Raw genomic sequence first — 16,504 nt, forward strand, 5'->3', positions numbered from 1 at the left:
CTCCTTCTCTTCTCTTGCTTGCTTGCTTGTGAGTGCTTGAGGAAGGGAGTGTGGGTGAGTGAGGGAGTGAGTGTGTGAGGGTGAGGGATCTCGAAGGTGAAGCCCTTCACCATCTCCTCTCTTCTTCTTCTCTTTTCTTGTCTTGTGCGTGGCTATGGAGGATGGAGCTTGGAGGAAGAGGCTTGAGGATGCTTGATCTTGCATCATGAATCATGGAGCTATCCGAGTGCTCGAGAGAGGAAGTAATTCAATCAGGCATCAAGGTAAGCTCACTACTCTCGTAGAGAGGGATAGCGCGTCGACTATGTGAGAAGTATCCATTAGTGCTCGCTTGAAACATTTGAAGGAAAAAGTGGTCAGTGGGTCTTGGCCGTTGAGTGTGAGCTGGCCTCTACAGTGTCTTTTGGTGGTGCTAGGTATTATGTATCCTTCATTGATGATTTTAGTCGATAAACATGGCTATATATTTTGAAGCACAAGGATGAGGTGCTTGATGTCTTTAAGGACTTTAAGAAGCATGCTAAAAATTAACTTGGGTGTTATATCTCATGTTTGAGTTTTGATGGAGGTGGAGAATATGTATCCAAAGAGTTTGACAAGTACCTTGCTAAATATGGCATAAAAAGGCAGCTCACATGCAGTTACACACCTCAGTAGAACGGTGTGGTAGAGAGGAAAAATTAGGTGCTTATGGAAGCTACCAGGGCAATGCTTAATGAAAATAATTTTCCATATGCTTATTGGGCTAAAGCAGTGGTTATTGTAGTTTATGTGTTGAACTGAACACCTACAGCTGGGATTCATGATTTGACTACGTATGAGAAATTGTATGGGCACAAGCCCAACATTAGTCACCTAAAAGTATTTGGCTGCATTCCCTACATACATGTGCTTGATGAAAAGAGAAAGAAGTACCCGAAGGAGGTTGTCAAAAGTGTTTTTCTTGGCTATGCACATGAGATAAAGGCTTACAAATGCTATAATCCATCCACTCGGGAAACCTGATCAGCAGGGATGTAGTTTTTGATGAGCTAATCTCATGGTATGGTAATCTGAATGCAATGGTCTTTAATGGAGTAGCCAGCCCTACTTATGCTGAAAATTATCCTCAAGCTAGTGAATCTATGAGTGGCCCAATAGGTGATGGTTCATTTATGGTTAGTCCTTGGACAAGACAACTCTGCAGTCGCACTACTGCATCCAGTGACACGGATATGCCAGTGAAGGGGAGATTGGATAAAGAAAAAGAAAATATGTTTGACAATGTGATTGACCCGCTTACAATTGGATATGAGTCACCTGGTAGTGACAATCTTGAAAGTGAATTAGGCATACCATCAGTTATGACGCATGGTGCGAGGCAAAGCAGGTATGTGCTGCCTCATGAGAGGCAAGCCTAGAGTGCAGTACAGTTGAGGAGGTCTGAAAGGGTCAAAAAACCAGTTGACAAACTGACATACAGTGGGTATTCAGCTAGACATTATGCATATATGACTAAAGTGTCAGGCTACAGAGAACCTATGAAGTTCAATAAGGCAATTATAGATGAGAATTGGTGTGTTACCATGGATGAGGAATACACATCATTGGCTAAAAATGAGACATGGGAATTGGTCCATTGGCCTAAAGGCAAAGTACCCATTGGGTTTATAAAGTGAAATGTAAGTCAGATGATTCGTTGGAAAGGTATAAAGCCCAGCTGGTTGCAAAGGGATATGCACAACAATACAGCCTAGATTATAAGGAGACTTTCAGCTTGGTTGCCAAGATGGCAATGGTGATAACAATTATTGCATTAACAGCTTCTAAGGGCTAGAAATCATGGCAGATGGATGTAAAAAATGAATTCTTGAATGGTGACTTGCTTGAAGAGGTGTATATGGAGTAGCTTGAGGGTTATGCACACTTTGATTATCCGACATATGTGTGTAAGCTTAAAAAGGCCTTGTATGGGTTGAGACAAGTAGTAAGAGCATGGAATGCTCGCATAAGCACGTATTTGCAATAGCTTGGTTTTCAAATAAGTCATGTAGATCATAACTAGTTTACAAAGAAGACAAAGCATGGTTATGTTTTTATGGTGGTTTATGTCGATGATTTGATAGTCACTTGAGATGATGATCATGGGATTGCTGAAATTAAAGTAATGCTACAGATTGAATTCAAAGTCAAGGATCTTGGTGAGCTAAAGTACTTTCTTGGGATTGAGGTTGTGTCTACACCTCAAGGTATATTGCTATTACAAAAATAGTATGCTCATGATATGTTGTTGAAATATGGCATGATGGAGTGTAAAGCCATGGAAACACCATTGGATCAGAATGTCAAACTTGCAGTTGATGTTGGGGCTGAGATCGAGAATGCCACTATGTACAAATAGATGGTGGGTAGCTTGATTTGTTGAATATAGCAAATGATGATTGGCCATAGAGGTCAGTTGTATGTCCATACAGACTAAATCTATGCCTTGAAGAGGCTAGAAGATAGAAAAATGATGTATGCTCTAGGATGAGATGTTTAGAATCCCATATGCACAATGAGGAAGAGCGGTACTATCCAAAATTCTATATAAGCATGTACTTGACACTCATTTCAATGAAATGGAACTATTAATTTGAGTTACGCAAGAGTGTCTTTATGAGTCCAAGCTAATCTATATTGGAACCTAATTCACTTGAGTTACAATCTCTCATTTTGATAATGTATCATATGTTTGATTTGCATCCACCATAGCTAACTAGCTCTAGATCCGTGTTTCTCAACATGGTATCAGAGCCATGCCTGAGCTAGATAGCTAGTGAGTATAGCTTCCTAACATTCCCTTCTTCCTTGCATATTCTAAACCCTTTCCATCTCGTTCTTCTCCTTGTACACACCTGTCTCTATTCCAATTTTTCAAGCCAACATCCAGTGTTTTGTATGAGGTGAAGAAGCTCAAGAAGGAAGGTGATGCAGTGTTGCTTAAGAAGCTCAGGTTGGAGTTCACATTAGAGGTATTAAGGTTCATTTCTCATTTTAGAAGTTGTCATTTGGAAGAAGAAGAAGAGGGACTTGCTTAAGGCCAAGCTGAGGGCTTGCTTTCAATTGCAAGTAGGGCTTTGCTTTGAAGAAAAAGGAAAGGGTATGCTTTTTGGTTTGATAGAGAAGAGAAAGAAGAAATGGGTGTAATAGATAGAGAAGCATCGAGTTTCAGTCGTTGCAGAGCCTCATCATCGACGGCAAGAAGATCAAGGCTCAAATCTGGGACACGGTGGGTGAGGAGCGTTTCTGGGCCGTGACCTCGGTGTACTACAAGGGATCCATCGGAGCTCTCCTCATCTATGACATAACCATGAAGATCACATTTGAGAGCATTCAGAGATGGTTGGAAGAACTTCGGCTCCACTTAGACATGAGCGTGATAACTATACTTGTCAGTAACAAGTGCAACCTGGAGCATTTGAGATAGGTGAGCGTGGAAGAAGACAAGGGCTTTGTGAGTTGGAAGCGGCAGCTTCTGATTCTGCTACAAGAGGAGGTATGCAGCCCGAATCAGCTCACTGCCTCTGTAGCTCGATATTCTCTCTATTCTAATTTTTTTTCCTATGTTTTCCTAAAGTTTAAGGCTTGAGGTTGAAAAAAAGACCTAACTCAATCTCTCTTTTCACACTCAAGCTAATTCTTTTAATGTGTGTTCACATTATTACTCTCAAAAGAGGTCCAAGCAGCCCTATTCACTCTATCCTTTTCCTCAAACTGATTTATGTAATCACCTTAAGAAAGTATGTGGTTTTGAAAGAAGATCCAACATCAATGTAATGACAAGCTATATAGCCAATAAGCCAAAAATCAATCTTATGTATTTCAAGACCTATGTAATGGATCAACAAGTCATGTATGTCAAAAAGAATCTACCATGTCAAAGCAATGTACCAAATTATATCTATCACATTGAGAAGAAATATTCTGTCAAGAAAACTGGAGAAAAATGCACATACTATGCATCAACAAAAGGGATAAAGAGCGCAACAAAGGAAAAGAGCCTGAAGACCAAGAAGATGAACCAAAAGATTGAAGGGTGCTAAAGAAACATAACAAAGATGAATAAGATTTATGTTTTCACTGCTGCAAATAAAAAAAATGTATTGCAAAAAATTTCCCATAGTGGATGTAACAAACCCTACGGAAAATGTAAATTTTCAAGCTTGACCTGACTAAGGCTGCCAAAGAACTAGTCTCCTGATTCATGTTCACATGTAGGGGGGGCAAATGATAGTAGGTGTAGGAACTCATCATTTGAAGGGGGTGTTGAGAATAGCAAATGATGCTTGGCCATAGAGGCCAGATGTATGCTCTAGGATGAGACATTCAAAATCCCATATTCACAATGAGGAAGAGCAGTACTATCCAAAAAGCTATATAAGCATGTACTTGACACTCATTTCACTGCAATGGAACTATCAGTTTGAGTTACTCAAGACCATCTTTATGAGCCCAAGCTAATCTATCTTGGAACCTAATTCACTTGAGTTACAATCTCTCATTTTGATAATGTATCGTGTGTTTGATTTGCATCCATCATAGCTAACTAGCTCTAGATCCATGTTTCTCAACATGTTTCACCTTACTATTACCCATCCTGACTTGAGTTATGCAGTGGGGATGATTAGCCAATTTATGCAAAAAACCTTGTAAGCCACACTTAGATGCAGTTAGGAGGATTATGCGGTACGTGAAAGGTATTGTTGATTATGGGCCATTTTATGAGCATGGGAAATCATTCGACATGATAGGTTATACGGATGCTGATTGAGCTGGTTGTCTCTATGACAAGAGGTCAATCAGTGGGTTATGCTTTCAATTTGGGGAACAGTATAATCAGCTAGAGTAGTAAGAAGCAATTGACCATTGCTTTATCTAGCTTTATCTAGTACAAAGGTAGAATATAGGAGTGGAACCTTAGCGGCATGTGAAGCAATTTGGCTTATCAAACTGCTACATGACTTGGATATACAATTAGATAGGAAGGTCACATTGCATTGTGACAATCTCAGTAGTGTGATGTTGGTTAGCAACCCCGTCTATCATGCTAGATCCAAACACATAGAAGTTCATTATCATTTTATCAGGGAGATGGTTCTTGCTGGAAATATTGATCTATTCCATGTGAAAACAGAAGACCAGGTAGTAGATATCTTTACCAAATCACTTGATAAAGAGAAGTTTGTGTATTTCGGGGAGCTACTTAGAGTACAATAGTTAGTTTGATCTTGAGGGGGAGTGTTGAGAATCAAGCTTGTGATCAGTATCACCAACTTGACCGACCTTATCTTGACAGTTTTCATCTTAGCTTTCACTCTACATGTGTGTTGTAATAACTAAGTCGGTCAAACTCAACCATAGTTAGTGGTATGGTCAATTAGTGACCTAGTGTGTTTATCACTTATGTGTGATTAGAATTTAGTAAGCATTATGGAAGAATGAGAAGAACAAAACAAGAGAGTTCACTACTCTCTATTACAGCTCTATGTCTTTGTCTATCTCGCCCTCTGAATCTTCAATAGAAGAGAGAGCTAGAAGAAGATTGGAAAAGAAAACTGAGCGAATAGTGGAGTAATTAGAACTATTGAATGCCGAATTGCAAAATACCTTGCAAGGTGGGCTGGATTTGTCATTAGAAACCAGAAAAGCCACTGGAGAGATGTCTTCTATAGGGACTTACCTAGATTAAATTGGGAGAGGCAAGCAGGAAGCTCCAAGGGAACGAGTGGTACCAACAATGGTAGGAAGTACTAAGAGCATTATATATGACTGTGAGAGCCCTTGTGCGACTTACTGAGTTTACACATTACTCTGGTCATTGAGATGATGATCCTGATATGCATGTCCAATGGTTTTAAGTCACATGTATAGCAAATGAGATCATTGATGATGATCAAAAACTTCATATATTTCCAACCACTTTGAAGGATGAAGCAACTTTGTGGTATGGGAAACTTCCTGTTGCCACAAGGGTGACTTATATAGTATTAAGAGAGGCATTTTTAACTTAGTTTAGGTGGCAAGGGTTCCAAGACCGTTCAGGATTGGAATTTGACTATTTAGCATAGAACATAGGAGAAACTGTGGAACATTATATTGAGAAGATGGAGACACTAATTAGGAAGCTAGGAAAAGATGCTCCCTTAGAGGATATGCAAAAACGGAAATTTATTGAAGGATTGTAGGAAACAGTGAGGAAACATGTAAGCCTTAAGTAGCCAGCTAATCTAGTAGATGCAAATATAGAAGCATGATGGTGGGAGGAAGTATAATTAGGACAATTAAGGAGGAAGGGGTTATATAGTATCCCGGGATTAGTTCCCTCAAGTATGTCCCCACCCATGACAGCTAGTACTCCATATGTAGAAGCTCTGTTAACTCCTTAGGCTACTAACATGATGAATGTAGGCATAGCACCATCATCAATTCCATACTCAGGATTAAATCCGTATATGGTTCTGCTATTTATCCACCACCTTCAACAGTTATTACTGCATCTATAGTAAGGAGTTTGGATGAGCTTAAGGTGATGAACTGATAGCCAAATCCTTGGCAGCTTTGAGGAAAGATATTTTGGCTGAGGTAAACCCCAATATGAAGAGCGTTTATAATGTTAGCTAGCCTGCTAGTGCAATGAGACCAACTCCAATATCTAGACAAAGGAATTCCACACCACCAAGGTCCAATACATGGTGTGGAAAATGTCATGGTTTTGGTCATTTAGCAATAGAGTGCCCCACACCAAGTAGAGTGGTTCTTGATCAACCGAGAAGTTTGTTTTGTGGGTATTGTTTGAGAAACAATCATGTGGAGGATTAATGATGGGTTAAGCAAACTCATCTATGTCAGCAAGTAGCCCAAATGCAAACAACTTATAATTATATGGATAGTCAAAATGTGACTTATCCGATAGGACCTCCTAATAGTTTGTTTATGCCAAGAGGCATGCCGATCCAGGGGACACCTCATGTGCCAAGGAATCAAGGACAGAGTGGATATTTAGGGAATGAGAGGAGGCCCTCATAGTATAGAAATCCTAATTTCAAAAGGAATAATAACACAGGAACAAGTGTAGTTTTTTGGAGATGTGAGCAACCTGGACACGTGGCTAGATTTTACCCAAATGAGCAGAAGAGAAAGGATTATGTCCCTTTGTGTGCCAAGTGTGGCCGTGAGGGTCATTATGAAAAGGATTTTCCAAGAGGAAGTACATCTTCACAAAGCCAAGAAAAGGGTAAAGGCATTGTTGATTCAACAACAAACTTAGTAGAAATCATAGATGACTTGGAGGTGAGACCGATCAAGAAAAATGTTGAGATTTCTACAATCACACCTACTTAGCCTCTTTGTATGGAGCATGGGCTCAGGACTAGAATCCCATAAGCACAGTAGGAAAAGTACTACCATCTAGTTCTTATAAAGCATTGTACTTGCTCTCTTTTCTAATGCAATGTCATAGTACTTTTGTCCTTTAGTAAAGTCTCTATGTCATTGTCAGTCTATACACAAGATTGTGTTTATGAGTCCAAGCTTATATCTTGGAACCTAATTCACTTGTGTAACAGTCATCAGTCATGTCAGTGTCTTCATGAACTCACTCTTTCTCTTCCAACCTCCATAGCTTTCGCCTCAAGCCATGTTCTAGATCCATGTTTTTACAAAAAAATGAGTCACTTTTAATTCTGATGTAATGATTAGGGAAATCATGCATTCACAATCAAATCCAATGATTTATTTAGAGAAGGAATAGGGTTTAGGGCTAAATGAAACTATTAGTACCAAGACCAAGACTTGAAAATAGGAGACACCTTTACCAAAACACTCTGAAGATCATAATATAGAAAAAGAAGCTACAATTTTGCCACCTAATTCAGAAGATCAGCTTGTTTTTCCCATTCCTTTAAGTTCTCCAAAGATTACAAAGGGAGTGGCTCCATTTCCTCAAAGATTGAGAGGATCGAAAGTAGCTAAAGATAATGACAAGGATAGAGGAAAATCTTTTGATGTATGGGATGAATTGGAAAGTTTAAACTTGTCTATTAATTTGAGAAAATTACTTGAAATTGCTCCTACTTGTAGAAGAGAGGCATATCGTAGATTAGTACAATGAAGAGCTAAAAGGAGCAATCCTACGACTATCTTGCCAACTACAAGAGGTGATAATATAAATATAGGTGTTCATTCCGTAAGAGTTGTGGATCTATTTTCGGATCCAGGGGCTCCAGTTGTAGACATAGAGGTGATGAAGCACATGATATTTGGGACTCAGTTGAATTGTGGAGAAGCAATGAATTTAATGACAAAGGAAACAATGCTTAAATTAGGGTTGAACGATAAGAATGAGATTACAAGTATTGTCCTACGTTTAGCCGATCAATGAAAAGTGACACCTTTAGGTCCCTTACGTTAAATTCCAACTGTGATTGCGGGGTTTGATTTTATCATTAATTTCTTAGTAGTGCGACCTATTCAAGGAGCTACTTCTTATCCAATTCTTTTGTGTAGACCTTGGCTGTTGCAGTCTTGATGCGACCAAAACTGGCACAAAGATATTATTACAATAGGACTCAAGCATGATTGGGTGTAATTGAGAGTTGTAGCGAGATTTTTTGCATGAACCAATGGAGGAAAGCACATTGATACCTCTATAACTGAGGAGGAATTACATGAGAGTTCGGAGATTGAGAAAAATTATGCATGGTTGTATAGGGATTTGTGTCATCGAGCCTCATTAGATGGAGACAAGACAATAGTCAATATGGTGCAACAAAAGAATGTCGCAAAACCTTTAGGAATGGGGGAATATTTTGTGCACTACTCTTTGGAAGATGACAATGATAGTGATATAGCCAATTGGTTGACTACTTCTAATAGTGCTTTATCTAATTTATTGAAAGTTTCTGTGGATGAGGGAAATGCGGAAGATGGATGGGAAATTTCTCGCCTTGATGCTCAAAGCTTAGTGAGAGATCATTCAAGGTCAATTGTTAATGAAATGCAAGAGCATGATAATTTTCAAGATTTCTTCTTTGGGTTTAATTCCTGAGTTGTGATAAAATAAGAATAATTCCAAAATGAAATAGAGGAGACAAGATTTTAGATATTATCCTAAAGAAAGATATGGAGATTTTTAGAACTGGATGTCATTTAAAAGAAAAGACAAGTGATATTTTAGTTAGTTTGGAGATTTTATAAAAAGAAAAAAATAAAGAGAGGATTTGCAAAATCGCGCGCACCGCGATTGCAGTACACAGGCAGTGGACAACACTTTGAACATAGAAAAGAAGGAGTGAACTAAGAGCTTTCTAACCAAGTGTCTTGGAGTTTTATCCCCCTTTCAGAGCCAATGGAACCATCAGATTTATGATCTGAGCATCAGATCACTGATCTTTCCAAGATCCCCCTCCACAAAGAGCTCCACTTCTCAACCACAAGCCCTCTTCTCTAATTCACTATAAATATGAGGCATGGGAGAGGTATATACAAGCATAAGGAGACCCCGAGAGGCTGCAAGAGAGAGGTAGAGAGAAGGATACCCCTCCAAGGAGATTGTGAGGAAGAGCTTGAGAGAGAGAGAGAGAGAGAGAGAAGAGTCACCTCGAGAGGCTGCAAGGGAGAGAATTAGCTCAATTCCCTCTATCTCAATCCTCGACTTAACCATCTTCTCTTACGAGCTCCCATCTTGAATCTATTCTACCTTCTTAATCTCTTGAGTCTACCTGCGGACGATGACCTCCAAGCGAAGAATGTTGCGTGTGGATGACAATCCTGCAACTAGCAACAAGGCTTCGAGCAAAGGCATCACTGTCTATCCAATTGCGGTTCCAGTCGTAAGTAATGTATTTTCAAATTGATAGATGTTTGCTTTGATTTTCGTATGAGATACGTTAGGCCCCATCTAATGAAATGATGATAGAGGATTCACTTGATACTTTTGATTTTATGCAGAGAGATGATATTCTATTTGAGTTTGATCAATTACCTTTGTCCATTCAACGACTTTACTTCTATTATTGGAGAGAGAGAATATGAGAATCTCATAGTAGGAGCTGTAGGTCTTTCCAGTCCTTCTCTTGTAAAGAAGATAATGATGATCCTTCAAATGGTGAAGTTGTTTCATGTTTCACTACAATGATTGATTGGGAAGAAAAATGGAAAGATGAATTTAGTCATCATCATCAAGTAGTTGGGATGCCCCAAAGAATTGTGTCTCGTTTAGTGGATGTGCTAGAGCATGAAATTTTATATAATATAGATGAAGTTGTAGATGATAGTGATCTCATTCAACCATTGCTAAATAAAATCACTTAACTACAAATAGATAAAGGTGCTGCAGAGCGTGAAGCATTAAAGAACAAAAAGTTGGTTCAATCCTTACAATTATACTACGATGAGGAGATGAATCATTTAGAAGATATTGTGTTCCAAACTAAGAATTTTTCCAAGCATATATTACAAGAGAAACGGAACATGGAACAAGTATAATCACAATTGATGGATCAATTAGTTATGCAGGCTGCAATGATCAGTGCTTTGCAAGGAGGAACGAATTCAACATTAAAACATGAAAGAGTCATGGTACCCACTAATAGGGGGCAGGGGGCTACAAATGTCCCTTGGCTTTATCATCAATTTCATTAAATAAATGACCTCAATCTAGGAGTGTCTTTATGATCGAGGATGGGAAGTTTATCTGCATGTCTGAGTGGAGAGTGTGGTATAAAAAGGATTTTACCACATCCTACTAAAAAGGTCATGGATTTTACAATTTATGGTGATGGGATTGAACCACATCTTTTATGGCATGAACTAGTCGCTCCAACCAATTTCATAGAGCTTAAAAGGATTATTCACTATTTAGGTTGTCACATACAAGGTGAAGCAAATGAAAATCTTCATTTGTTGATACTAAAACCGAAACGGAAGAAATGGAGGTGGGCTTACGAAGATCAATAATGTCTTGAGCATCATAATTAGATTCTACAAAGTTATCGTTAGAATTTGCATGACCAAAGTAAAAATAAATATACAGGTGCACAATATTGTTTAAAGGACAAGCAAGTGTCCATGAGGAAGCAAGATGTGTTAGATCATTATATAGTTGAGATTACTGAGTTCTCACAATTAGAAGAGTCTTCCACGGCATTAGTTGTGTATCAAGTGTCTTTCAAACCTGTGTCTCAAGATTTATTATCTAAAAATAATGATGGACAACCTATGGGAGTGAGTAATCGGCTAACTCATGTACCTATGAAGAAATCTATTGTGATACCAATTATCAAACCTAACAGGGTTCAGATAGCATATCTTGTGTAATTTTGAAATTGAAACAACCCATTTTGAAGTGGCACCTAATAAGTTTTTGTTATTGGGTGGTCTTGCAAGGTGTTGCTTTGGAGAAATTACAGAATGTTTTTAAGAAATATTATTGTGTGTTTGGTTGGAGCTATGCGGATTTGAAAGGTATGAGACATGAATCGTGCCAACATTATATTGATATTGAACCTGGTGTTAGACCTATATGCTAGCATCAACGGCACACAAATCCTAACTATGCACACAAAGTGCATGCTCAAAATTACTAAATTATTAGATGTGGGTTTTATCTATCTGGTGTGGCATATAGTGATTGGGTTTCACCTATAGTCATTGTTCCTAAAAGAACTCTAATAAAATCAGTATATGTGTGGATTATCACGCATTGAATAAGCACGCTCGTAAAGATCATTTTCTATTGCTATTCTCTGATCAATTATTAGATTAGGTGGCAAGACACCAATTATATTATTTTATGGATGGGTTTAATGGCTATAATAAAATTCTAATCAACCTTGAAGATCAGCCCAAAACTACTTTCACTACAAAATGGGGGACTTTTGCCTATAAGGTAATGCCATTTGGTTTGTGTAATGTACTATAGCTACTTATCAGAGAGCAAGGATGGCAATTTTTCAAGAATTTTTGATTAAGTAGATGGAAGTTTTCTTAGATGACTTGTGTGTGCATGGTGATGAAGAAAATATGGCTGATTGATTGGAGGAAGTATTCCAACATTGTGAGAGCACATGAGTTTCTTTAAATCCAAAGAAGTGTGTTTTTGGAGTATCATGGGGCATATTACTAGGCCACATTGTTTCAAGTGATGGTATTGCAATGGATACATAAAAATTTACCAAAAATAATTGATTTACATGCACCACAAAATTTGAAGCAATTACCAGGGTTTCTTGGTCATTTAAATTTCTATAGGCATTTTATTGAGTCATTTATAGCAGAGTTGTTGCACCTTTAATTGCCTTGCTTAGAAGAATCAACTTTATGATTGGGGTTGAGTGCTAAGCTACATTTGAGAAATTAAAAGCTAAGTTGGTTGAAGGACCAATTTTGGTCTCACCTGATTCGTCTAAAGAGTTTCATATTCATGTTGATGCTTCTATGGATACAGTGGGAGTGGTCCTATGTTAAGCAAATGATAATAATATCGATCACTCGCTTTATTATGCTAGCCGTAATTTAAGTGACACTGAGGAGAAAGAGAAGGTTCTAGAACCTTCTAAGGTCCCCCTGCTTAAGCCTTGTTCCTACTCATCTTGCCCCCTCACTTAAACCGCAGGATCATTGCCACTATTCCCTTCAAATTGAGGGTTGTCGAATTCCTAGCAAAGCTATGGAGTTTCTTGAAAGGTTTGCTCTTTGAGGAAGGAGGACGAGAGCTCGTTCGACGTGATCGAAGTACGAAAGTGGGAGCTGCGAAAAGGGAAAATAAGCCGACCGAATCAAGTGGAACTGTTAATGTCTCAACTCTTGCAGATCAAAATCAGGTTTTTCTAAGACCTGGGATTTATGGTAAATTATAAGTTCAAAAAGATAGTTTAAATGCATTAGAACTTGGGATGGAAAAATTCTCCCGTTCTTCCACGAAGAGGAGACTTACATACTAGGGCAAGGATGTCCTAGTGGACTCAATGCACAACAACATTTAGGAGTTAGATATGCAAACTATCTAGGGAAAAATTCCTATGAAGACCTAGTCGATGCTAAGGTCATTGGAAAGGGCGGAGTACCAGTCCATAACTCGAAAAGCATGAGTTGAATTGGCATTCAACTATGTAGATTCTTGTTCCTTACAAGCAAAGACAAACTTAGGGAAAACCCCAATTCCTAAGGTATTGGATCTTGCGGGTTGCAATCTACCTAAGGAAGAATGCTGAGGGTATTCAGGAAAGGAACTTCACCTTAACAAGAATGTTGTACAAATCACCAAACTTGTCTATGTTTGAAACAATAGGACAATGTTAGCCTTGATCAAATCAGGATCAAGGGGAAGACCACTTAGATCAATTAAAGGATCTAGAAGGAATTTGTTAAATTGACATTGCAAAGCCCTAACCCAAGGGGGAGAGCGGACTTTATGGTAGTTGATTTATGCTAAGCATGTTGCTTGGAACTATTGAAATGGTTTTAATGAAGGTTGATCTTGTTGAAGATGGATTGTTAACCCAAGTTATGCTTGGTTGTTTGAAAAGGGTATCCCCAAGTGAATGTCGACTGGTTGTGTTGGTAAGAGGAGAGAATCTTACTAAGGATAGGTGGATCATAAGCAAGGTGATTGCTTGATGTGGTTTTGGATGCTAATCTAAGTTGTTTGTGATTGATGATTGCATGGCCGGGTCTAAGATGACTGATTGCCATGGAAACAAAAGGGATGTTTTCCCTAGTAAATGTTATTAAGCTAGTTGCTTCAATTGTGGTTGATTTCCTAAAGGGATAATTAAGGAAGGATGGCACTAGCTACCCCCCGCGAACCGCCAAACCCTAACCAAGGGGGTTATGAATCTGCACTGGGAATGTGGACCGAATCCGCTGCGAGAAGTCTCTCTGTGGAAATTACTTGGCGTAGGAGGATGCTTGGGTGCCAGTGGGGGCTCTGGCTGTAAATCCCAATGCCTTCGGACCCTACACAAGTGTTCTATGTGACTTGAGATGGGATCTCAAGGCCTTGATACTAGTTAGAAGGCGGAGTCTTGGTAGGATAAAACTTTGGGTTTTTATTTCAGGGGTACGGAAGGATTTTTCTGCAGAGGCAGAAAGGAACACTTAATTCTCCTGTATGGGCGAGAGACAAACATTAATCTATGTTGAGAATCAGCAATCACACTCAAACAGCCTCTTTGTATGGAGTCTCAGGGTCAAGGACATGCAGGCTAACTTATCCCATATGCACAATGGTGCCTACTGCAGTTTCCTACTTTCCTATAAAGCATTGTACTTGCTTCCTTTCTTAATGCAATGATAGTACTCTTTTCATTTCAGTAAAGTGTCAATGTCATTGTCCACATACACAAGATTGTGTTTATGAGTCCAAGTCTCAATCTTGGAACCTAATTCACTTGTGTAACAAACAGTGTCCATTCCATCATGAGTCTACACTTCTCCTTCCATCCTCCATAGCTTCCGGTTATGTCATGCTCTAGATCCCGCATTTCTAACATGGTATCAGAGCCCAGTTGGGCATGGCATTGCTTCTCCAGCCTCTCTTGATTCTTCTGAACCTCCATCCAGATCAGTGTCAGTGTATGACTTCTTTTCTCAACTCTACTCTCACTGAAGCTTCCATGGTAGCCATAGCCAGCAGCACCCTGTCAAATTGAACTGCTTATATCTCACTCCACAGGTCAAATCTCTTGGAGCTTCCTTCTTGAAAAGTATTCCCCAAATCATAAAGCTTCCCTGTATCACATCAATCCAGGACATTGGACCATCTGGAGCTCAGCATTGTGAAAATCCCCAATCTCTGTTCTGTGTCTGCCATAGCCAGACAGGACCTACCTTTCTTGGAGCTTCCATAACTCTTCAATCAGGCATAATTTCAACACGATTTCTTCTGGAGAAATGTTCCTTGGCTCAGGGCGCAGCTTCCTGTCACTTTAAACACCAACATTGATGATCTACAGCTCCAGCATTGCTCAAATTCGATCTCGCTGTCCAGATCTGCGCCGATTCTGTTCGCGGCACTTGCGCGCTATATACTGACCACGATGTTGACAATCTCCATGGGGCTTTGGTAGCCCATGACATAAGCTTCCTAGATATGTAAAAAGTTTTGAAAATGATGCACTGTAGCTCCTGCAATCAGCAAAAAACCAGGCCCTTGTCTCAGAAACCCTAATTCCACCATAGCCAAAAGCTTCAAAATCTTGACATTTTTCACTGTTTCTCTCACTGAAGTTATCAACAGTGATTTTAATCACTGAGCAATACTCTCTGAAGTTCGTTAAAGTACTGTCACTCAGATCTGAAGGCATCAACATCAAATCAAGAAGGGGAAGATCACTTGGAGTAAAAGACTTTTGCAGATTTGGTATTCATTGACACTCAGTTAGTGCTTTTTAGCACTTGTGTCTCTCAATCAATTCTTCTGTTGCTCAAATCTAATAAAGTCTGAAGTTGATTTGCTACTGTTCCCGTAAATCTAACATGGGCAAAGACTCGCCAAATGCTCGATTCAAAGGAGTCGGATTCCACACTTGGCAAACCCGCATCAAGCTCATCCTGATGAAGAAGGGTCTCTGGGCCATCACAAATGGCAAAGAGAAGAAACCGCGGGACGCGGACCTTGCAACTACTTGGCAAAAGAATGATGACAGAGCCCAGGCCATTATCAAATTGGAGCTAGATGATTGTTATATCCATCACGTGGATAACTGTGAGACCTCACAGGATACATGGAAAAGACTTGACACCCTGTTCGGTGCACAATCTAAATCATCAAAGTATGGTCTCCTAATTGAATTCTTCAGGCTTGAAATGAAGTCCAGCACATCACTTGCCACACATCTTAATTACATGGAAGGACTCCTAACCCAACTTGCAGGAATCAACATTAAAATGGATGAAGATGTTTGCATCGGTGTTCTACTTAAGATCTTGCCTCTTGAATATAATAACGTATCAACAACTTTAATCAACATGCCAAATCCTGAACTTGTTGATATCCAGGCATCACTGTTAGAAGAAGAAAAGAAGCTAAAAACTAAAGAAGAACCAAGTACCTCTAGAGATGAGCATGCATTATATGTTGGCAACAGGTACAAAGGCAAGAAAGATCAGCTCTTTTGTGACTTCTGCAAAAGGACCGGACACACCGAGAAGTTCTGCCACGCAAGAAAGAGATCCCAAAAGGCCTATCTAGTCGCAGTCAAAGAAGAAGAAGAAAATGAAGCAAAGGAAGAAGAAGATGAAGATCACCAGGATCGGAAGGACAAGACTCATCAGTCCTTGTACTCTCATAATTCTGATAGACTGTTTTAATAGCCTTGTATTTTTCCTTGCCCTAATGCTTCCTGCCATAAGCTATGTAAACTCCTTATGTAACTTGGCATTACAGTCCCTATACACTTTGTGAGGCCCCTGTTACAGCCTCTGGATGTCCACCATGTTTATGGTACCCACACTTAGCTTTTTCTGCGACAGCCTCTGGTGT

At 39.3% G+C, this 16,504-nt stretch overlaps 1 pseudogene; it reads left to right on the top strand.

The window, feature by feature from the left end:
• The first annotated feature begins 1,061 nt into the window (after positions 1 to 1,061).
• The window catches only part of LOC148041535 (putative glycosyltransferase STELLO1), an 87,924-nt pseudogene continuing 72,481 nt past the window's right edge, over positions 1,062 to 16,504 (top strand).

The sequence above is a fragment of the Lygodium microphyllum genome, chromosome 1 (genome assembly GCF_053477565.2).
Source record: "Lygodium microphyllum isolate KBCC chromosome 1, Lygodium_microphyllum_v1.1.10, whole genome shotgun sequence".
Classification (NCBI taxonomy): Eukaryota; Viridiplantae; Streptophyta; class Polypodiopsida; order Schizaeales; family Lygodiaceae; genus Lygodium; species Lygodium microphyllum.